The sequence below is a fragment of the Rhea americana genome, unplaced genomic scaffold (assembly GCF_003343005.1).
Source record: "Rhea americana isolate MKP2758 unplaced genomic scaffold, rheAme1 scaffold_52, whole genome shotgun sequence".
Taxonomy (NCBI): domain Eukaryota; kingdom Metazoa; phylum Chordata; class Aves; order Rheiformes; family Rheidae; genus Rhea; species Rhea americana.
Window position 1 is genome coordinate 381811 of NW_028186668.1, and position 24408 is coordinate 406218.

Genomic DNA, 24408 nt, shown 5'->3' on the forward strand with positions numbered 1-24408 from the left:
GTAGATCAAAATGGTGAGAATGCCATTGATTTTTACTTTGGGAATTGTTCACACAAAGGAAGTGCCCCCTTTCATGCAAATAAAGAATTCTTAGTCCTTTCAATAAATTCTTAGCATATGAATAATTCTGAGTACAGTGTGCTTAATATTATATATCAGTTTGTTAGAAGTTTAGAAAGGAGGCTTCATTTTCTCCAATTATGACTATTAAAAGTCATAAAAATATATTCTTGGCATCCTGATCCAATTGCTGATTAAACTATTTGATATTACCAGTATGACGGCATAGGCCTTCTTACACCTAAAGCCAGGAACTACACACAAAGCACAGCCTAAAAAGCTTGAATTCTGTTCCAGATTTTCTCCTCATTTGGTTAGTCAAGACAGAGAGGATTATATCTGATCACAGCAGTTCTGATGCAGAGCATAATATTAGTCCCCAAATGGTTTAGGCTCCATTTAAAAACTCACTAGACTCAACTAATAGCTAATCCTTAATTTGCGTATAACACTTAATAACATGCACTTTCTATAGCATTATGAGCAAAAGAAAACGGTAATTTTTCCACTTTCCTCTTTCTACCTGTTACAAATTGTATATTATTGCAGAAGGAGAATGCATTCATTATGAAACCAATGAAATTCTTGACTTGGCCCTGGATTTCATTCAGCTCAGTCTTAAAGCATACCTGAGCAAACAAAAGAAATAGCAAGTAATACAGAATGTCAGCTAATTTAAGAAATGCATCCTACAAAATCAGAAGACATACTTACATTTTGAAAGAGAGAATAAACTGATAAGTAAAAGGTCAATAAAGAAATCTGGCACAAACCCCCAAAATAAAAAAGGCAAATAGAATTACCTGTAATAACCATCAGTAAATTACAGCAAGATGAAATGAAGACATAGAATCAAAATATAATAAAAATTTGGTACTATGTTTTCTTCCTCCTCAATCTAAAATATAAATAGGTAACTGCTTTGTGGSAGAGAAGGTGACTATATCACAATGTTAGTCTATCAGAATCGCTTCATTATGAGCTAATGTCTACATATATATAGAGAGAGATACAGCTATGACTGATATCTAAACTTGKAATATAATCTGATTTAGACTTATGTGCTTCGTAGATCTGTTCAGTCCATTTCAAGAGGAAAAAAAAAAAAGTTAGATCTATTCTTGCAGTTCCAACAACCAGAAAATTACCCGGAGTTGAATGTATCCATAGGCAGAATAGTCATGCAGAATAAATGGAGCCAGCAGCCTTGCTTCTGTTGTAGCACGTATGTTCCCCAGCAAATTAGGGGCAGTAGCTTTCATGTAGCACAGATTGATGCAACAGCCGGGCTGCAAATCCAACAAGGATTTTGTAGCATCATTTCCTTCACCTCATCAAGCTGTTGCATACTCAGGATACATAGCAAACATAGCTTTTTTTTTTTTTTTAATACTTGCTGATCTCTTTCAGTCATGCATCTTACCCTCACGCTGTCATGTTGTTTATGTTGCCCTCCTCTATGCTGCCCTTCATTTCTGCTTTAGCATTCTTGAACCAAGGGCCTCAAAACACCATGAGGTATTACTCACACTCACACGTGAGGAATAATACTGTCATTCATTCAAACTTTTCATTAAACAGATCCACCTTAGCAGACATGTACAAAGAGACTGCCTTGTTTTGTTTTGCCTCTCTCAACAATGTATCATCTGAGTAAATGTGTATTTAGCCTGTTACCTAGCGTTATCTCAAATTTTCCTTCTGATTCTTTCTAGACCACTTCTTATACTTATTAYGTGGTATTTATGCCACGTTATTTCCCCCTGCCCCTTCCACAAAGTATGGTATAAATTGAATGGTGTCTGTTATAATTTGTTGCATATTCACTACCTTTGTTAGCTCACTGTAGTCTCCAAAAATACAAATTTGATTAATCAAGTAAGGCAATCAACCTTAAAAAGGCACAAATGAGAATATATTTTTGCTGCTTTCAGGAGAGAAGACAACAAACACAGCAACAGAGTTTTAAGGGCAAACAAGCTATTTTTAAAAGTGCATTTTATCATGTTTATATACACCAGCAAACTTCAGATAAACTCTCATAGCTATTTACTGTTGTTAAATGCTGACAATATGCTCAGTATGTGAGTTCAGTGAGTTCCATCCTTAAAGTGAGTGTTATGCTTACAATACAATCACATTTATGGAATCGGTAGGACTATTGACGGTAATTCAACTTAAGCATGTGGTTAGGTCTGTTTAGACCATATCACTCCATTTGTTGACATGAACTTAGATAAATAATGGACCCATCTCAAGATGAAATTCAAACAACTCTTACCCTCTATCATAACTATTGTGTAAATTCTTAAAGATAAAATTGCTTTGGACAGATAAAGGATAAGGTGCCAGCACATTCAGAAATAGCATAATGCTGTTCAGGGGTTTTATAAGACACAGAAAACTGGTTGTGTTACACTCCAGGTAGTTTTTTGTTATAGTTCATTACAGGCCAGAAGAATTTGGATGTTTTATTTTCCACAGCTTTGCTTCTGTGTGTGTGTCACTTATACCTGTGCCGAGTGAAAAAGACTGCCAGAAGTAAATAATGGTGTTTTATTCCTACTTTTCACAAATGTATATGGATACAGAAAGTGTATTCTAGGAATCAGTCCTAGTACATATATGAGTCAGGCTAGGACCATATCTGCTACATATATTTTTACATACACCCTGTAGTCACAAAACTGTACATTTTCACGTGCCAAGAGAAGACAGTTATTCCAGTGGATCTATACATATACCAAATATTAAGCAAATGTTTAAGTATTTGCAACATCTGAATCTTAGCATGCTCCTGACACTAGTTAGCTAAAGAAGCCTACTATTTCTTGATACATGGTGGACATTTTGTTTTGGAAAATATGTATTTGGAAAAATATTAAATTTAAGAGTTACTTAAATTTTGCAAATACGTTTTACTGACCCTAAATAAGATGAAATTAATAACTTTGAACCCAGTCACATTAAAGATGTTGAGAATTTCAGAAAACACCATACAATCAACAACTAGCAGAAAATAGAGTAGAACTGTCACCTAGAAATAGTCTAGTTTAAAATGAAAATAAAAATAATAACAAATTCAACCAGTCATTTTTATTGGAKATCATTACAGTATTTTTCTGCTATGAGAACAAGTACTTTTACAGTGTCTCAGTAAATAGCTCAGTGGCCTCACCTTTGCAAAAATATTTTTACAGAGTATATATATATAAATATATATATATTTATATAGTGTGGGTATACTTCTATACTCACATGTATATGGATCTTTTCTTCAGTATATCTGTAAGYATTTTGTTAAAGAGATAAGCATCATTATCCATAATGTATAGCTGGGTAAACTGAGACACAATGACTTGCCTCCTCCTATTTAAGTCCCATGTCCTAGCCTTTAAATACATATAGGGGATAAATTGTTTCACTTATGAGACTTTACCAAAAAAATATTCACTATGTAAATTGCAAATACTTGATTTCCCAAAATGTTTATTTCCAGTTTAATTTTCTGTAAGATGTGTATATTAATGGCAGCATCAGACCATTACAGTGAGTATCAAAGGCAAATATATACTTCTAACATTTTAAGAGTACTTCAAATTTCACATCACAAAGACTTTACTGACATGTTAATTACCTAGCTGTATGAAAACTGGGTTATCTTCAAGCCTCTGGCATTTTTTAAGTTCTTTAATTTTCTTACCTTGTCTTCCTCTTATGTCTTCTTTTATTGAGAAACTCTCAGTATAGTAAGATCATAAAAACTCAGCCTAACAGTGAGATAAATTAGGAGAAGTATTTATTGAAATGGGATTGAGCACTTTATGTTGCATACATATTTATTGTTTAACTATTTGGTTCTTTTCCWTTTGACAGCTACCTATAGCCTGTTTGAGGAATGACTGACGCTACTGTTACTTGATACTTCTCAACTGATGAAATGCAGAGGTCACAGCAGGAAATTATTAAATATACATTTAATAKTAAGTAAAAATAATCATACTTTGGAATGTAAAAGTATCAGATTTAAATAATCTATCATCCAAAGATTCAGTCAGACAAAAAAACTATATAACAAAGGGCCTTATTCACCACTTTTTTGTCCTTTTTAATAGCCTGTGCTGTTGTGCAAATTGAAAGTGAATCAGAATTATCAAGATTCAATGAGCACCTTAAAATAGTTTCATAATTGTGTAAGTTATTGAATAAATCATAGCATAAAAARGCATCCACTCTATCCACTCTAAAATATTTTAACTCCCTAGAATTTTCTGAATTCATTAGTTCTGTAATTCCCTTGTACACCCATTAACACAAATTCCCTTATACAAGAAGTAAGAAAATATTTAAGTGGTAATGTGACTTGCTCAGAAACTGCGTGGCCTCTATGTCACCCTCATCGGTGACATATATGCACCAATAAAAGAGTTTCTGAGCCTCCCACCTAGGACCTGTGACCCCTCCGTAGAGCTGCACGTTTACAGCGTGCTCACTGCAGCTCCCAGTTCATGAGGCCATGCTTAGAGCTGGCTAACCCCTGGGCCATACTTCAGCATACATGGCCTGGCACGGCCTAGAAGGCATGTATGGGCTGCACCTGGGGCTCTGAGGTTGGGTAACTAGCAGTTCAGGTCTTCTGCRCAGCCTCAGGACATAAACATACTGCTGGGGAGGCAAGGAGATGCACCTGCGTGGAGACAGGGCCTGTTCTTTGCCCCATGACGGCAGGACATGGGCTGGGAGATGAAAGTGTGACAAAACACTTTCAGCAGCTGGCATGCAACTGAAGCCTTCTCTATGCCAAGAACATATTTGTTATGAATAATGCATGTTAGTGATGCATACGGATACCAGCTCCCCAGCAAACTCCACTGCCAGGGTTGACAAATGGAAAACCTACGCAACACTTTCAGAAACAGTGTTTGAAACCATTCTTAAACTTTGGATGTTAGTCACCTATGTGAAATGCCAAACGAGTGTTACTTGGTTGCACTTTGATTTGGTTCAGCCTAGGTCTGGCCGCACATACTGGTAATAGCCGGCTTTCCAGCTGCAGACTCAGCAGCTGGACTATAAGCCCTACACGTGGTACAGGCTTTCAGAGGAGAGATTCAAAGCCAATAGATTGTCAAGCAGGTGAGAACAAATATGAGACTCACAAAAGAAAAAAATCACCACTAGTGTGCCCCTGGACAACCTAGAGAGCAGCAGCATGGCCCCTGTTAAACYGTCATTATTGATTTTGTGTATTATTAAGCTTAAATCTGTTCCCTGAAAAATCTCTCAATTAAATGACTTTCCACTGATGTGTGTCCTGATTAAGCGGCATGTGCCGGGTTTCTGTCTTTCTTGTAATCCCATCATCATAACAGCTTAGCTCCAGCTCAGGATTAAGAGTAGGCCATCACATGTGAAATCTCTCTTATTTTTCCCCTTGCAGATGATAGAACTGGCTTACTTCTTTTGGAAGTTTAATTATTTTATTATTTATATTTGTGTACATAACATGGTGCATGCACAGACAGCTTACTAAAAAATTTAAAGCAACAGCAGATCAAAGAAAAACACTGTCACATTGATAGCTGCTCTAAATTTGCAAATATTTACATTAAAATATTTTAACTACTTTAAGCATTCACAAAGAGTAAYAGCACCTGTACCATAAAGACATAGAGAATAAAAAATAACTAYATAAAGTTTTAACATTTCATCATGCCTTTTGTTGTTGCAATAGCCATAAAACCATATATGGTCAAATAATACTCTCAGCTGAGCACAGGCAACACTGAGAGGAATAATCCTTATATCAGAAGTCTTGATTTAATCATATAATAATTAGATCGACTATTCACTTGTTGGGCTTCATAAGGTTTAGAAAGATAAGGAATCTTAGGTGCAAAACAGCACTTTACTGATCCAAGAGGGCCTGAACTGACATTTGAAAATAAATTCCCTTAATACAGTCAAAACACAAACAATTTTATAATGGTCAGATTGATGCAGGTTGTGAGACTATGACAGACTTCCTGGGTTACACAGAGCAAGTTACTTAGTTTATCCATAAAAAATGCATGCAAGCTGTGGAGATTATGTTTAAGGTAGATAGATTGGGCTACTGTACAGTAACAGAAGCTCCTACTGCTGAAGTAATGAAAATTTAGATGCATCATTTTAGCCCGAAAAAGATATTCCTTCTCAATCTATTTTCTCAACAAGCTGCTAAGTTAAAGAAAATTAAGGAAGTTAAAACTGTTACTAGACATAAAGTTAAGCTTCTGTTTATTWTCTTGTCTTCCATTCGGATAGTGCCATTTTCAGTGAAGAAATTAAGTTGGTGTTTTGTTTAAATGGAGTCATATTGTTTACTTTTTGAGGAAYTATGCCTTTTTAATAATTATGCAGTTACACAAGTATTTCAGATTTGAGTAATTAAAATAATCATTAGAGCAATTATTATTCATATAAAACTAATGCAACTTTGATATTGGTTGAAGTTCTTTCTTTGTTATACTACAAATGTATTTTTGAGAGAACCTGGAAGACTTCTATGGTTTTTGCAGTTCCACCACTCAATGGAAGATTATTTGCAGATTGTTTTAGAGATATAGGACATTTTTTTAGTGGTAACAGTATGGCTAATGTTTCCAATATATGAATGATACACTGATGATTTTGAAAGAAGCTGCATATTTTTCTGTCTATGTCCACCTTTCATAACACTTTTGATAAAATAGCCTTTCTTAAACTTTTTATTTTGGTAGTATCACTGGAGTATATTTAAGATAATTGAAATGACACAGGCATGGACCACTGCTACTTGGCTRCCAAGTCAGCAAGAAATCTGCTGACAAAGTACGATGGTGTTTACTGAGTTAGGCAATTTGGTACATCTGTTCTCGGGGAGAAGTACTGATGTAAGCACAGGCAAGCGGACTGTAGAAGAAACAAGTTATAGCAGTGAGCAGAGACTTCCTGAAGGCTCAAGACTGAATGAATAACTGGCARTAGTGTTTGCCTGCCATAGCAGTCTTCATTCCCACTCACACTTCACACAAGGACTGTCTCCTGCAGAGCCACTCTAAGGAACCTGGGTGCAATTTCGGCAGCAATGTGGAAAGTAGAAAAGATGGAAAGTAAAATAAGCAATGAAAGGATCAGCATATAATGTTTTTACATGGTATTATACTGACTTAATCGTTCAAAACCAAGTGTGTGTAAGCACATATACATGTACATGCTTCAAAAACCTTGACTATATTYGCCATACAGTTTTCCTTTATCCCCAATCATCTTCTTAAAATAAGAATAAATTCATATGTCAATTCATTTTCTTAGATGAATGTGACCATGTGTCTGCAAGTGTTTTTCAGGAATCATTTGATAAAAGGAAATAAATTAAAAAAAAATGGGGGGGAAAGGGGGGGAGAAGGAGCCCAGGGCTATTGGACACAAGCAGAAATGAAAAAAAGCTTCTTTGTTTGTTTTGTTCCTGCAGCTGCCAGGGAGCAGCAGGGCAGGCTGCTCAGCTGGGGAAGGGGAGCCAGGAGCTAAGCTTCAACACAAGGAAGGTGGCAGCAGTCCCACTGGACCAAAGCCAGGCAAGCAGAGCTAGACTGGGGACAGTAGCCACATTCATCCAAGCATCCAGGTCACCTGACCAGCCCATCATGATGAGGTAAATCTGAGAGCAGGTCAGGAAGATGAGTCAGTGAGTCAACATCTGGATCCCAACTAGTTGTACCTGACCCCCAGTGAGCATAACTGGGGTCAGGTACAACCAGGCAGTTTCTACAGTGACAAGGAAGGGCCCAGGTCAGATGGGGAGTCAGCCCTCTGGTCAGGATCCAGATCAATGGAGCATGTGGCTGAGCCAAGACATGGCTATAACACAGCTGGAGTGTAGCTCCAGTGGGGGCCAAAGGCATGGCCTTGGCTAAACCTGCTCCCACATAAGGCAGTCCCTTAGTGAGGCCTCTCCACCGAGCGATCTGGAAGACCACTCCTTAAAGTCACCAGCTGCCCCAACTTGGCCTGAGCACAGGCAGACAAGATCCCCCAGAAGCACTGGGGGATCACTCAAGGTCATGCCAGGAACCGTTGTCAGTCCTCCATTTCCACAATAAAAGTTTAATTTTGTGTTTATCTTGCTGTTCTTTACAGGTGAATCCATGCCCGTTTCTCTTGCGAGCAGTTTGCATGCTGATTCCCAGAGAAGGTATTCTCCCTGTGAGCAGTCACAGTGTGCAGTACACCGCACACAGGAGGCTTTGCTATGCCCAAATGCTGTTGTCTACAGTGTTTTCTTTATAAACTGATCTTTCCTGTGCAGATCTAGAGAAACACACCTGTTTACATGGGTGGTGGTGAAGCACTATTGCTGCAGCTTTGTCTTTGCATTACCTGTGCTGGATGTCAAGACCAYGACTCTCAACTGACAGTAGAAGAAAGTGCAAGGGGAAATTAATCAGAAGGCTGAATCTTGGGTCTACATCTATATTTCCTTTTGATAGCCTCTTCTGGGTTGTCCTTGCCAAGTCCTCTCTCCAGCTACAGTCTTTAGCTTCAAGCCACTGGGTAGAAATCTGAAAACAGTGCGGTTGAAACACAGGGGAAAAGCCTTGTGGATACCCATYTGTTGAGATACTCCCCAGTTTACTGTCTTTACAGAATCTGTTCATGCCACAGTCTATTTATACCACTGACTTGATGTCATCCAGTCCTGAAGTCCCTGTCTTAACCRTAACGCAGGGTGGCAGAATCTGTCACATTTTGGATGTTTGCCTTTCTTTAAAAACTGAGTGCATAGGCAGAGCTCTTATTTCTTGCTGCCAGCAGATGCTTGCCAGGACAGAGCTCCTTCCCTGATAGAAGTGAATCCTGTCTTCAGCTTTTGTCATGAGGTACATCTGTAGCATGGACCATCCTCTGCCTCACCACGAAGACATGGATAAACCTGCATATATCATCTGCACTTTCCATTTCTCATCTGTAGATTTGTAGATTTTTGATAAACTTGCCAGCCAGTATGAGAGTTGTCAGTAAATCAAAATCTTCCCTGCAGCAATCCACATCAAAGCCTGAGACAACAGCATYCAGTTACACCTAGATAGTCAGTTTGTGCACTAATGTGCACAATATGCCTAATACCATTTTATGCTTCAGTGCTCTGCACAGCTGTTACTCTGCATGACTTCCTCCTCCACTTCTCTCTTTTCATCAAGCAGAGAGGTTATCCCAACCAACTGTGCCATTTTTGGATAGAAAAATATACAAGCACATGCAGCATAGCTACAAAAAAGCAGAAAACTCAGGCAGAATTGGTATTTGCTGCCTACAAAGCATTCCTCAGACTGCATGGACCCATTTTTCTTACTAGCATCTGAAGAAACAGAGTATCAGATGCCAAAGARATGATGGGTGGAGCCCATGGCACATATTAGAGCCTGAGATTTTACAGGGTGAATGAGAGGCAACCTGYTCTGTTCTTTCATTTAAGCAGGCCAAATAATTTGGTTCCAGTGATACCAGCTCTAACTTATGCAGACTGATCACTCCTAGAGGAAAAAAGTCTCATAGCGCACTGTTGAGAGCTTCTTTGAAGTTCCTCCTGAGTCAAAATTACGTCCTTTTTCCTGCTTCTTGCTACAGTGCTCTGGAAGATAACAATGTGAGCCACAYTGTCCCATATAGAACTGAGCATGAAGTTTACAGAGTGGGCGGAGTGGTGGAAAGCCTTCCCTGTAGGAAGGAGAGTGCCTTGAAGGTGTGCTGCAGGAAAGGTGTCAAGCGCCAGGGCACCTCAACCTGGATGGCTCTGGAGTACGCTGAAGACTCGAAAGCATTCAGTGGGAAGACAATGTCCATATTTGTCCTTTACAAGATTTTCCTCTGGCCAAAGCCACTTCAGTACAGTGAGGTTCAACTACTCGATAAACAAACTTACAGTCTGACACCAACTTACTGTATATATGAAGAGTGTTAGGCAAAACACACACTGCTCTTAGATGTTCCACCTTTAGTAATAAGCTCATTATGAACTGGTCAGCCTGGTTTGGCAGACCTTTGTGAATGGGATAATTGAATAATACTTTAGTTATCAGTGAAGTTCACAAAGGTTTGATTTATGATTTAATCSCTGATTACTGAAATGCTCTAACAAATCATGGCATATTATTGCATTCTAGGTTCAAAGGACCAGACATTGAGCACTTTGTGATTAATATAAGTTTTGTTACTTCTAYTGAAAAGGAAAAACTACAATTTAAAATACAACAGTATAAAAAAAATACAGAAGATAACAATTTTTTCCAAAGGTGTATTATTACAAGATGAATGTATCTTGAGACTGAAATCATGCAGAGTTCTAGAAAACTTAATGCTATGAAAGTCCAAGTGGCAGAAGAAAAACTGAGTAGGTAAGTGAAAATGGAGACAAACCTCAACTAATCTGCCTTCTCTTATTCAAGTTAACAACATAAAATTTCCATAAAATTGACTGATTATTCCATGCAACAAGTACCTTTCTGCCATGGATTATTTTCTTAATAAAACACATCCACTGTTCTATATTCCCTATGTGGTAGATATAACTAAAATGAACTATAAAAAAAGAAGTGTGAAAACATGTATCAAAAAGGAAAGACTTCTACCTTTAAGGTCCAGGAGTCTATAAGGTTTGCATTTCAGTCTCCAATAGGGAAAATTGACTTCATATCCCTAAGGAAAACAAGAAAATCCATTATCTTCGCTAGAAAATAGGAATTGTTTAATCTTTTTCCATTTTAGCCAAGTGGTTAATTCTGATGGCTGAGCAGCACATTGTTCTCTCTTGAAGTTTTCTACTGATTCTCTAGTTTTGATATTTCATAGTCAGATTTATGCTAGTGGCAGAACATAMATTTTCTCATTTTCATCTTAAAATGTGCAAATATTAGATAACAGRATGGTAGGCACTGTTCTGTTGGTGTGTCTTACTGATTAGTTGGTATAGGAGTTGCTTATTTTAAAACTCTTGTATTTATACGCAGATTATTTTGTTATGACTTTATTTCTTTTTCCATAACTTTTTCTTCTGTTCCCCTTTTCAAATGAAATACTTAATACCAGCCACTCTGTCCTCCTGAGTTTTTATTACATATTGCAACATAATCTAATATTTAAAGCCTCAGAAAACACAAAGACCCTGTTTCTGGTTGCCCTTCTTCCTTCTGTACAGTCTGTGGCATTCAGCAGGTGACAGGCATGATTCAAACATGTGCTCTAGTATCTTACCTTTTACCAAAGTGTTCAATGTCACCGGCCCTCACTGTAAGACATTTCTACTTTGCCTGACCTTCTTGGTACTGACTCTTCTCCCAGATCATGCAGTTAAAATGGGGCTCTGCCACCTTTTGGAGGTTTAAAGATTTGCAGGAAAGCACTTCATAAGGCTTCTCCATGCCCCAGTGCAGGGTCGGCACTTGGGATGAGGTTTTAACCAGCTCCTTTACCAAAGATTAAGGTAAATGTACAAATACAAACTTTTTATTAATAACATCCAAAATCCAGTTCTGAATATTTTTGGAAGACTTAGGTACAAGTGACTGAAAAGCTACACCTGCTTTACTTACTATAAAGTCATATCTTTAACAGCTTCTCTTGTCTACCTGTGGAATATGACAGATTTTATAGCTAATTTCTTCTTCCAGCCCTTTTGCAATGTAAGCATTGATTTATTCTTTCACACTGCAATTCATTCTATTCTCTTTGTAATTAAGGGGCAGTCTGGTTGCCCAATTAACTAGTAAAGAGTTGTTTTCTTTCCATAAATACAAAAAGTGTTTTTGTTACATTAGGAATCATCTTCTGCACTTAAATAGCTAGTAAACAATTATTTGCTTCAATGACGTTTAAATCTCTCTTCCTCCCTGTGCTGACTATTTAGCATTCTTTAATCATAGAACCATCTTTCACTGGATGTTTTATGTTAATCTATGTGTTAAAGCAATAGATAAAGAGATATAATAGATAAAGAGACAGGGCAATGATTTGAAGTGATAATAGGTTCAGGATGTCTGCTCCCAATGTCTTACTCTACACATAGCGTATCAACTTAATCTCACCCAAATTTTCCTGTTACACTTATTACAGTGTACTTAGAGCCACAACAGCTAACCAGGGAGATATTTTACTCGTTTACCTGGAAAAAATGGAGTTCACATCAACAGAGACAAGATCCTAGGCTGTACAACACCTGCCATTGAGAGCATCTATGGTGAGGAAAGAAGACCTCAATATTGTTGGCCTCTGGTCAGTCTCCTGCTTCGACGCCTCATTGGCTACAGGCGGGAATGTAGAGCTTAGTGCCAGGTTTCTTATTTATTTTAAGGGCCCAGTGATACATTAGAACAACGATCTTTTCCTATCTAACCTGTAGATTAAAAAACAAAATAAAACACCACCAAATCCAGACCTTCATCCTTTCTCCTTAAGATTAAAAGGAAAAAAAAAAGTGAATCCATCTCTATCTATCACTATTAAATATAGAGACTCCATCACTATTAAAAATAGAGGCTATAGTTCTAGAATGAGGCTATATCTCATCTAAGAAAGAGATGCTATCTTTCATATATATGCCTGCAGAACCTAGATAGACAAGAAGTAATATGATCATTCTCTGGTCAGGCCTGGTACCTTCTATATTAAGGAAATTAATCAATTTATTGAAGGGAGAATGAACTCCAAAATAATCCAGGTGGGCAACAACAGGATGGGAATAACAGCAACAGTAACAATCATCATCTTGAAAGATTTCAGTACACTGAAGCTATAAGCTTCAGAGAGAAAAAATGTAAAATATATCCTTTTTTCTCTTGCATCTAATTTCAGAGACTGCTTTCTTACACTGATTTTAGTGAGAAAGGGAAAGCTTCTCTGTGTCTATGGCACATCTTCTATATAGGTGTGGAAATCCACACCATCGCTCCTATAGTCCTGTGCAGTACTTATTGAAATGGCTTCATCATTATTAGCTTGATTTCTAATGAAAGAGATGTAATTATTAATAGACTAATGAAATAAACAAACACATGCATTAGAATTTGCTTGGAGTACATTATTCATTCTCTTCAGTCTTTTCTCAAAAGTTAAAAATTCTTCTTATTTATCTTTGTTACTGTTTAGTGGGTTAATTTCCTAACAAATTCCAGCTTTTATATAATTTATCTTTTCTTCTTCATGTCTTTGTTCTCTGCCTTCTCTGTGTCCTCTAAGGCTGACCTTCATTGAAAGTCTGTACTGTGTTAGGTCCTTCCCTTGCAAATAGTGCAGAGGTGTGGATTTTAGCAAAGGGTTTCTGTTGCAGCAAGCCATTGACTTTTTACGAAGGACAAGAAAGGCTGCATACACTAATGAATGCCACTGAAGAAATAGAACAGAAAAGTCCTTTTTTTCTTCTGATTCAGAACATATGAGTAGCTTTGTCATCTCAAGGCCACTCATCAAGTAAGATGCAAAAAAGGTAATTGTTCAAGAACGAAAACTGACAAGAAACTCAGAAATACCATGGAAGAGCAGTCACTACCTTTTAGAAAAGTAGCCTCTCTAAGGATTGGTATCAAGAATACCTGTATAGCAATGACTATATTAATGGGATGGTATCATGTTAGTTCCAGAGCAAATTTGTACCAAATCTTTCAATCATCCAAGTATGAATGAGTCTGGATATGTGAAGTGGTCTTCTTTTCTCCATCCCACCTAATTTAGGGAAGATTATCGGAACACGCATATTCAAAATATATATAATTCTCATTTAGATTTTCGCTTTGTATATGAGTAATAGATAACTTCCAACATAAACATTGGTACACAGTACAGGTGGTATATACTATCAAGGGGAACATAAAGATTTTTTTAGATACACAAAAATAATTTTTCAGAAACAATTAACAGATGTGACAAATTTGGAGAGCAAATACTTATTCATACTAGAGATGAATTTAGGTCTTAATAATCTACCACAAAATGAGGATGCAGAGAGTAAGAAAGTAATTATAAGGCAAATAACAAGCAACTCAGTGATTCTTAACACAACTTTTTCTTTAAGTCATTATTTCCTGTGTCATTGATAACATTTTGTTTTAAAGTGTCTAAAAGTTGTCAGACAAAGCAGTCTAAGCTTCCAGCTGCATCACCCCTGAGAAGACTAAAACCAAGGAATTACTTTTTGGATCTGGGGAAGACAGAAAGATACTGGCAACCACAAGGGTTACGTTATCACAGAGCACAGAGGATGTTTTTCCATAAGCAAAAATACAAGTCTGAACTGAAGTAGTTCCTAGAACTCTTAACATCATGGAAACATTGAGCAAAACATGTTGTAGGCTTCAGTTCTTTCAGTGGTCTCAGCTCAAAATTCAGCTTTGCTTTTATTCCTGAAACTGCTTTAGGAAAGTCTGTGTTGGTGCAGATTTCAGTGCTCTCAACAACATTACTTAACACTGTCAATTGGTGTATGCTCAAATGGTCCAAAGCACTGTCTGAAGGGAGTAATAAGGACTACTATTTTGATACCAAAAGACTCTTCAGAAGCAATTTTTTTTTCCCCCATGGGTGATTGGATAAAGTTAATGAGAAATGACTTGTCTGCAAAATATCCATCCAAAAGATAAAACAGTCCACTGTTTGAGGAATATCTAGAACAACAAAGGAGATGATAGTTAGATATTCTCCCTGAAGGTATATTCATTCTCTGTTTTCTCCATTGGTATGAAAATTACGTCATTTAAAATAGCTTGAATTTCTCGGATAGCTGTTTCTGGACAACTGGCACTTAAACTGGCAAGTGCTTTGAAATATCAATCTTCCAGGTACCAAATACATATACAGAATCACCTTAAATCTTGTTTTAGAAGATGTCGCTTTTCTAACAGCACAAAAACTGTGCAGTCTTTTAGAAACCACTGTCCTAGGATATTGCTGAGCCATTAAATATTAAGACCAATAATAGTTTCACTTTGCAGCTTACTCATTCAGATTGCGCTGTCCATTTGAACTGATCCATTCTTGAATTTTGCAGCCACAAACTATTGAAAAAATCAGTCACAAATATTGCACTATAAGCAAAGCTTAGATCTATCCCTTCATTATGATGAGCTCTCTTTTTCTGCTGATATAAGTAGGAGGCAAAATTTCCATCATTAAAGATAACATCTAATTTAAGTCTCTCTCTCTCTCTCTCTCTCTCCTTTGAAATTACTGTAAGATTATGCTGATTTGCTGATACGCAGCAAATAGAACCATAAGAAGAAATGGAATCATAAGAAGTTCTGAATGTCATGTTACTGTACCTTACTAGCACTATTATCACTAGAGTTTTACCTAAATACTCAGTCTTACCAGAAACATCATTCAAATCTCACAGACTTGGTCTTTCTTTACATCTCACACAGTCTTTTACTTGGAAATATCTTCTTGATTTCTATTAGAGCTCAGATTTGGTGCAGCAGTAGATCTAAGTAAATAGTGGAGAAAATGAATAATGTATTATTATCTTAATGAAATGAAAGAATTTTCACAGTTTCCGTACTATCATATCAAAATCTCCTCAGATCTTGCATTTATAAATGCACCTGATTCCATGCAGTAACTAAATTCATTCTTAACTTCAAGCAGGTCAGTAGTCCAACTGGGATAAAAGTAAAAACCAATAAAACTTGTAAAGAGGCTGTGAAAGTGAATTTTTTTAAAAAAGAAATGCAGTAATGTTTCCATTCTTTATTTAAAGTGGAATTCAAAATACATTTTTTCAAGTTTCCAGCTGGAAAAGTTAAGTGTTTCCAAGACTCAGTATTAGCTGACCTGAAGAATCTTATTGATTGATTGTTTTTACCAACATAAATAAAGACCAAGTTTAGTGGAAGCTACTTATTCCATTAGATCAAGTGGCTTCAGTCCCACTGGCAATACTGAAATAAATTCCTATTCCACTACTGAGACACTTTTAAAAAGTTTGAGGGAATTAGCCACAGAATATGAAATATGCAAGCTACATAACTAGAAGTTACATAATTTTTGACATGTAGGTTGTTAAGAAAAGTAACAGTTATGTTTCATGAGCCGTAAAAATAATGAAGTTTGTTTTTCAATGAAATTATGATATTAACCGTTAGCCATATTAATTAGATCACCAAATCARCTCCAGCCCAGAAATCCTTTTGGGGCTCCTGCCTTTCAGTTCCTGCCRAAATTTTTTAACTCTTTTCTCTTCCTCCTAATTGTGAAAGGAACAAGGGACAGTAAGAACTGCAGCTGGTTTTGAGTGATCCAGAAGTCATAATCTGTTTAGATTGCTATGACACACGTCTWGAGTAGCTACTTGGCAGGAAAAACTGAACCAATAACAGTTTTGGCCTTAAATTTGGTTTTCCTTTATACTAACCTCAGAAAAGGTACAGGAACTTCAGATCTTTCTAATTTCTACCTATTTGTCAAATCTGTGTTAAATTGGTCAGTGGGCACATAAGTACTGAAAAATAGCTAGTCAACACAAAAGGATGAATGGGTGGAAATCACAGTCACATTAACAGTTTCCCAATAGGAAATTAGACTAAGAGACTAAACTAGACTAAGACTTCAATAGCTTAGATGCACTTTTTTCCTGAAAAAAACCCCAAGAAAAACAAAAACAAAATGAAAAAAAAATACCACAGGAAAACTCCTTTGATGGATATTTTGTTATAAATTTAAAATATTATAAATGAAAAGAAACAGTATTAACTTGAAGAGAGGTCTAAAAGCATACAGTGACACTATATTCCTTTTCTGATGGAAAGAGGGAAATAACTGAACCAGTGGGTAGGGAAGGGGTGGGGGGAAGTAGTCTGACAGAATATATTGGAACTCATTTCTCAGTTTATACCTGTTTCAGAGCATATTTCCTGACAAGGTGTAGCACGCGCTTATCCTTTCCTCTATTTTCTCCTAAGATTTTAGCTGCTGATACAAAAATATTGGAGTGGACAGAACTTCTGGTCTTCAAGACAGCTCCCCACAAAATGGAATAACAAGGGAGATGTATTCACCACAGTTAAGTCTACTCTACTCTTTCTCATTTTTTCAATATGTTGAAGAACTGATTGACTCCATCAGTGTAATGTCTTTAAAACTACATGGGCCATATAAAATAGAGTAGTTAAGTATTGCCTTCAGATATCCACTAGGCAATTGCCTCATTTTTTCTTCTCTGTTTATAAGAACATTTTATAGAGACATCTTAAGTAACAACATCTTTTGCTCTGCACATTCTTGACAATGAATATCATTCCAGTAAAAACTGTGTGTCCATATTAAGCTTACATAGAAAGAAGTTACAGTTGGAAAATCATCCCAGTTCTTTAGTTCTGGTGCTGAATTGCCCTATGAATGAGACACTAGGAAATGCAAAGGGAACTAGGTTAGACCCGCACCATTACACTAGCATTGTACTTAACTAAATGCACAGCTAAACATGTGGGATGTTTACTGGCAGGTCCACAGAAGGACTCTAGCAATAGGACTTGCAGCATCTTTTACTGACTATCAAGGCACAACTGCAGGAATATAGGGTACAGTGTAAAACCGCATTAGCAGAAGCATAGGACAGTGCTGTCTGTGGAAGTGGCACCTACCTTGACAGGATGGTATCATTCTGCAGTTCTCACAAGCCCCTTGGCTCTGGCCTCTTTCCCATCGCTTTTTGAATAATGAACTACTCAGTGAAAGACAATTTGATTCTTTCAGAACAGAGGGGAAGGAGGAACAGAGGGGTAAATCTTGATAAAACATCTCAGTACCTAAGGAAACTATTCAAAAAATGAGGTGAAAAGCAGCATGATCCTTAGTGAGATGAGATCTTGTTGTTTGCAAGAACTGAGCCTGGGATTCGTACTGAGCCTGAGCAACATGTTTGGCTGGTTGCATTGCAGAGCTGATATCTCATCTCTGCATATTGTCTGTCAGGACATGTCCCAGTCTTTCTGTAACCAAAATAGACAGGAGAAGCAGATGCTCCACCAGACAGCTGTCAGCTTCACAGGGTGGTCGCTATGACTATCAGACCTGGATATCAATTAAAGACATTGGAGTTTGGTGTGTATCTTACTCCTCCACAAAATCACAAAACTGGTATCTACTTGTTCATAGTAGATTGCATGATGTAATATGACAGGTGTCCTTTACTCAGACACTGTTCAGTAAGTCCAATGATTTTTCTAAAGGTGCTCAGAAAGAAGCGTAGTACATATCTAATCATTTCCTAAAGGTAAAGTTACCTCTTTTTTTTGCAGGAAAAAGGATTGTTCAGGATGTTCTTGAATTCATGCTGTGGTTGATTTCATATTTGGTTTCACTACTAAATACAGACATGCACTGAATAAATCAAAGTTAGCTTTAAAACTTACCTAGGAGTCCAAACTTTTTTGTATCAAGAGCTTGAAAATAGCCAAATTCTTCATTTCCTTCCCTAGAAGACTCTTCTCCTGCTACCTTTTTCATTTATGTTCTTCACTTGAATATTTTCTCTTTGCTGTTCTGCTTGCCTATCCCCCACTTCACATAATTTACCTACATTCTTTTTAAATTATCTGAAGATAAGATACTAGTGAACCAATCTTTTTTTCAACCAACTGTCTACAGACACTCCTCTGCAGGGACTCTTGACACCACACCTCGAAGAAGAAAGGTGGGATCGGGAATGTGTTCAAATAGCCCATTGGTCAGAGAYGCAAAATGTTAGTTTGGCAACCATGGTGTCTAAGCTTACTACAAGTAGACTGAAAAAAAAGATTTTATGATTTAGTAAAGAATTATAACTGCTGAAATCTTTAATTTTCCCTTGTAAACATCTGTTCTTCATATTATATCATAGGTTCTTGATAAATCTTCCACTAGCTACCATATCTATCCACCTTGACCCCCACCATCACRTGAGAAAGTCTAATACATTTAATGTGCCAAGATGGAGTAGTACAAATAGTCTGCTCTTCCTAGGACTTTTTATGGTTGGAGTGAGAAAGCTATAAACATATTTAATAGTGCTCAATGCCTCCTGAATAACACAAATGGAAAATAAATTGAAATTTCAAATACAGATTTCAAATTCAAAGTGCCTTCACCTACAAGTCATTTTGGTTGGGATTAGAATAAAATGTATTTGATCAGTTGAAGATACAAATAGACCCCCAAAGAGGACAGAAAGGAGGAAAGGTCTATAGAAATCCCTATATCATTCAACTACAGTTCAGAGAGAAAGCATCACCAAAAGTCTGGGGCAAGGGRGAGAGAGAATTTTTACTTTACAGAACTTTCTGCTCTTATTCTATGTCCCTTCTCATAGCAGAAGGGGAACTCTAGTACAGTCAGGACTGACCTAAAAGCAAATAATTTATTTAATGATAACATTTGTTTCCATAGGTAGCTATGTATATTAAYCATTCACAGGCATTATTTGAAAGGAGTGAGACTGAAAACAGTCAAAAATGAAGAGGATGAGAGAGAGAATAAAGAGCACATTTACATTTATCCTTTACAGAGAAGTAAATACTAAGGTTCTGAGGTCCCAAGCTTGTCGACGTCGATTAACAACCAAACCTCATGCTCAGAGCTCCAACTATTTTTCTGAAAAGAGGCCAGGGGGAAGTGTTTTTTCTCCAAAACACTCCAGAATCTTAGCTGGGCAGGTAAGTGGTTGAGGGACTTTTTACCTTCCCTTGAAGCATAAGATGGAGGTCTGCAGGTAGGAGCAYGAGACTGTGCAAGGTAACACCAGTGTTATGGTAATGTTCATTAATTTCTGTTGCTCCAGACACCAAAACATTGGTAAATGGATATGCCATGGCATTGAGAACTGGAGCTTACATGTTTCCTCCTGGAAATAAAGTGATATTAGTCAGATACTGAGATTGAGATATTTGTATACATACATTGATAAAGAGTATAATTTATGAGAAGGTAGGTTTAGATAGAATTATGCTGTCAAAATTTCAATATAGTAGAACACCATCATTGTTTCTTAAAGAGTTGTGGGGAAAAAAAGTATCAAAGGCATCTCAGATACAATGTCTCCATTCCGAGACCTCTTCAGGGATAAGTGAGATGGTTTGTGGACACCAGCTGATGTATCCTGAATGCTGTTGTATGCTCCCAAGAAGATTTTCATCAAAATTTTAGTGATCAAGCATGCTGTATTCAAGATTAGGGGAAACAATTCTATCAGTGGGTCCTTGAAACATTTTAGAACAAATGAACAAAAAAAAACCCAAACTCACAAAAATATCAAGAGATTCCAAAAGATTTTGAATAAATAATTTTCCTCATGATGGGCGTTGCAGGCAAAATAACACATAAGCAGTGGCTTGAATGTTCATTTGCATGTGTCCTTTGCACATTGCAGAACTTACATAKTTAAGGCTTCTCCATTTCATAATCCAGAGCCATCCTGTAAAAAATGTTTTGTGATTTTTTTTCTGTAGAAATAAATTTCCCAAGACATTCAAACAATGATCCATACAGATCGCTTATTGAGAGAGAATGAGTGAACGCAAGAGCATGCACATTTATAATCTTCATTTTCCAGAAAATATTTTTTATTTGGTGGGTTTTGTTTTGTTTTCTATTTTTTCCATATTAATACAAAATTACATGAGTCATTCTCTTATTCAAATTTTTTATTCAACTAGAATAAGGATAATTTTCTTATTTCATAACTCATTTTCTTCATTATAACATAATTCTTCCAAGGCAGAGCATCAGTCTTCTTTGCCTCTCTCATAATCAACCCTGGAGCTAATGAGCTTATTTTATAAGAGGATTACAAACCATTCATACCCATTTTGCTGTACATTTACAGAAATACACACACACACACATATATATGTGTATACACACATAGGTACACTTCTAGTATTTATTAAAGATGTACAGAGAGTTCTCCTTGGTGAGCATCCACCTGTCTTCTACATTTCTTTTATCATATTTTCTCAATTGCTATGTACTAACTCAACTAGGAATGCCACGATAATGTAGCAATTAGCCTGTTTTCATCAAGGAACAGATGTTTCAAATGCTCAGCCTTCTCCTGCAGGGCTTGGATCTGAGAAGGTGCATCTGTTGCAATGCACCTACAGTTAGGCAGCAACTATGCAATAGCATTATAATATTGGTAGCAAACACACACACACACACACACACACACAAGAAAAAGGAGAAAAACTTCCTTCAAATTCCACACTTTCATTATGATACAGCTTCTTTTCGTAGGACTTGTTTTCAAATTCTAGAATAGATATTTTAATTGGAACTGTAAGGCCTCCCTTCTACTTGATGTTGAGGTAGGATACATAAAAAAATAATTTAGTCCATCTTTCCAGGAAAACATTTTGACAGTGTTCAAAATAAATWACAGTGCCTATAATTCCTGAAAGATGAGTTATTTGCTTATCTTGTTCAGAATAGCGTTAGTATTATTACATTCTGAAATTTTGTATTTTGTGGCTCTGCACTGGTGGAATCCTATTATCAGAAGATTCCAACTCCAATCACAGAAAATGTAYGGGGAGGTATTCTGAGTCAAAAATACAGCCTGTCGTTGTTATTACTGAGAAGAAATATGCCTCCTGCTTTATGCCCTCCAGGGGAGACAAATTTCTACACATTGTGGCTCTACAAACCTGATGACTCCCATGTGGGCTTTCAGAGCAGGACTGAGCTGCTCGTTTATGCTGACAACTTGCTAATTTTGCAGAGGCGACACAGACCAATCACTACGAGGCTCAGTCCTGCAGCAATTTCTCACAATTCTCCATGACACTAGAAGGACAGAAGTTTTCACACTCRTCTTGGAAAAGATGTAACATAAAGTGGTTCAGCTGAGAGCAGGGCAAAGTACCACAGGATACATCCACACACAGTCTATATCTCGGCAGTGTGTATCTCAYAGCTCAACAGAATCATGGATTTTCAGATGACCACTCACATCTAGACTAGATTAATTTAGGTATCAGAACCATATGTCAGTCATCATGCTTAGATTTTCAGTGAATATGCTTCTTTTCTGTGCTCAATGCATTCACAGTCTAACACTAAACAAATCCATTAATTCCAGGCCATTTGTATGAACATGTATGACATGGCTTGGCTAGTGGTCTTGATATTACCTTTACTGGAGGAAAAAAAAAAACTTAGTATGACACAACTAGTTAATTTTATTCAAACATTTCTAGTCCTGTTTCAGTTTCCTGTCTGGGAAACTCCTATTTTATCATTATGAATTTTTAATTAGTGGTTTAAGCAAACAGATTAAGCTATCAWTAAAAATATAAAAATTTGATATCTTCAGCTTGGCATTTGGCTCACAAATTCAGCACAAGTCTTTAAAGGATTCTGCAGTGTAATGGTATTTATAAGCAGCCAATAAGTCATAAGAATCTAACTCGTGCTCATGAATATGGGAAAATTCCTCTGTCAGACTTTACAAGTGAACTGAACAATTATAATGCAGACTCTGCTTCTTGTCCTTTACTTTTACTGCATTATTGATGGACTTTGACTTTAAGTATGATCATCCTTCAAGGCAAATAGTACATGCCTAACTATGGTTACATATGSTCTTGCCTGAAGTGATTTTTCATTCACAATACTTAGTCTTCTRCTGCATATTTTTCCAGTTGCATTTTCTTAAAGGAAAAAGATCAATGTGAGAATTTAGTAAAAGTTTACTGTAAGTACTTAGCTTTTTTTTTTTACACAATTAGTTCAGTGATTAACCTCAATATCTACAAGAGCAATTCTACAAGCTGCAAGTAGAATTTCTAGACAGTGTCAAGAACAATTGATGATGACTGATAAATTGATRATTGCTGAGTCAACTATAGGAGGTGCTTTGCTGGACTGGTTATTAATAAATGAGAAAGAATAGGATAGTGATGTAAAGGTCAATGGYAACCTTGACAGCAGTAACCATGAGATAGTAACATTCAAAATCTTAAGAGAAGTGAACAAGATAGATTGTAAAGTCACAATCTTGGACTTTAGGGGAGCATATTTCATCTTGTTCAAGGCTCTCCTTGTGGAGATCCCATGGAATGCTATCCTGAAGGGCAAATTGGCSCAGGAGATGGGTGCAGTCACAGGAATAGACTGTTCCGATACATGGAAAAAGCAGAGTCCTTCAGTGYCTTTTTTGCCTTGCTTTTTACTACTAGGGGCTGTTCTTAGGCCACCCTCGTCCCTGAGCCTACCAGCAGAGCCTGGAGGTGTCCACCATTGCCATCACCATAGGAGAAGCTAGAGTTAGGTAGTACCAATCAAACATATCCAAGTCCATGAGACCAGGTGGGCTGAGGGTCCTGAGGGAGCTGGCTGACATCATGGGGATGCTGCTCTTTCTCTCGTCTTTGAAAGATCACAGCRACTGGGGAAGTTCCTGATGATAGGAAAAGGGCAAACATCTCACTCATCTTCAGGAAGATGCTCAAAAAGAGCATCTGGGGAACTATGGAGCGGTCAGCCTCATCTTCATCTTGGTGCCTTGGAAACCAGAGTAAATTCATCCAGAAATCATTTCAAAGCATACAAGTAACAAGGTAGTTATTGGAAACAGCCAACATAAATTTAYCTAGGGCAAATCATGCCTGATCAAATTGAATGTCTTCCACAATGAGATGACGCAGCTGTATGGATAAGGGGAGAGTAGTAGATACTCATTACCTATACTCAAGCAAGGTTTTTGTTACAATCTCCCATATTATCARCACTAGCAAAGTGGTGAGATACGGACTGGAGAGGTAGACTATAAAGAAAGCTGGCTGGGGCCAAAGAGTTGTCACCAGCAGTACAAAATCTAGCTGGCAGCTGGTTATTAATGGCATTTCTCAGGAGTTAAACAGAGTCTATTCTGGTATTAACATCTGTATTAATAGCCTAGGTGATGGGATAGTGTGCACCCTGGGCAAATTTGCAGGTGACTCCAAATTGAGGAGTGGTCAATACGCTGGAAAGGAGGGCTGCTATTCAGAGAAATGACAGGAGCAGAGGTTTGAACATCAGTGGCACAAGCCAACCAGCTCTCCAGAACGCAAGGGAATATTTTACACATRAAGATTTATTAAGTTTCCATAGTTAGCTATTTGATTTTTCCTCAGCAGCAGACCAAAACAAAATTCTGAGACTTAGTGTTCTTGATATCCTCAAGATAGTTCTCCTTATAAATAATCCATCTTATTTTTAATTTCATTTTGTGAGAAAGATAAGTTTATGCGGTTTGTTAACGCCAAATGTCAAACATCCAATTTAGCATAGAAGTTGAAGTCTCAAAGTTATTAAGTTCCAATAGGT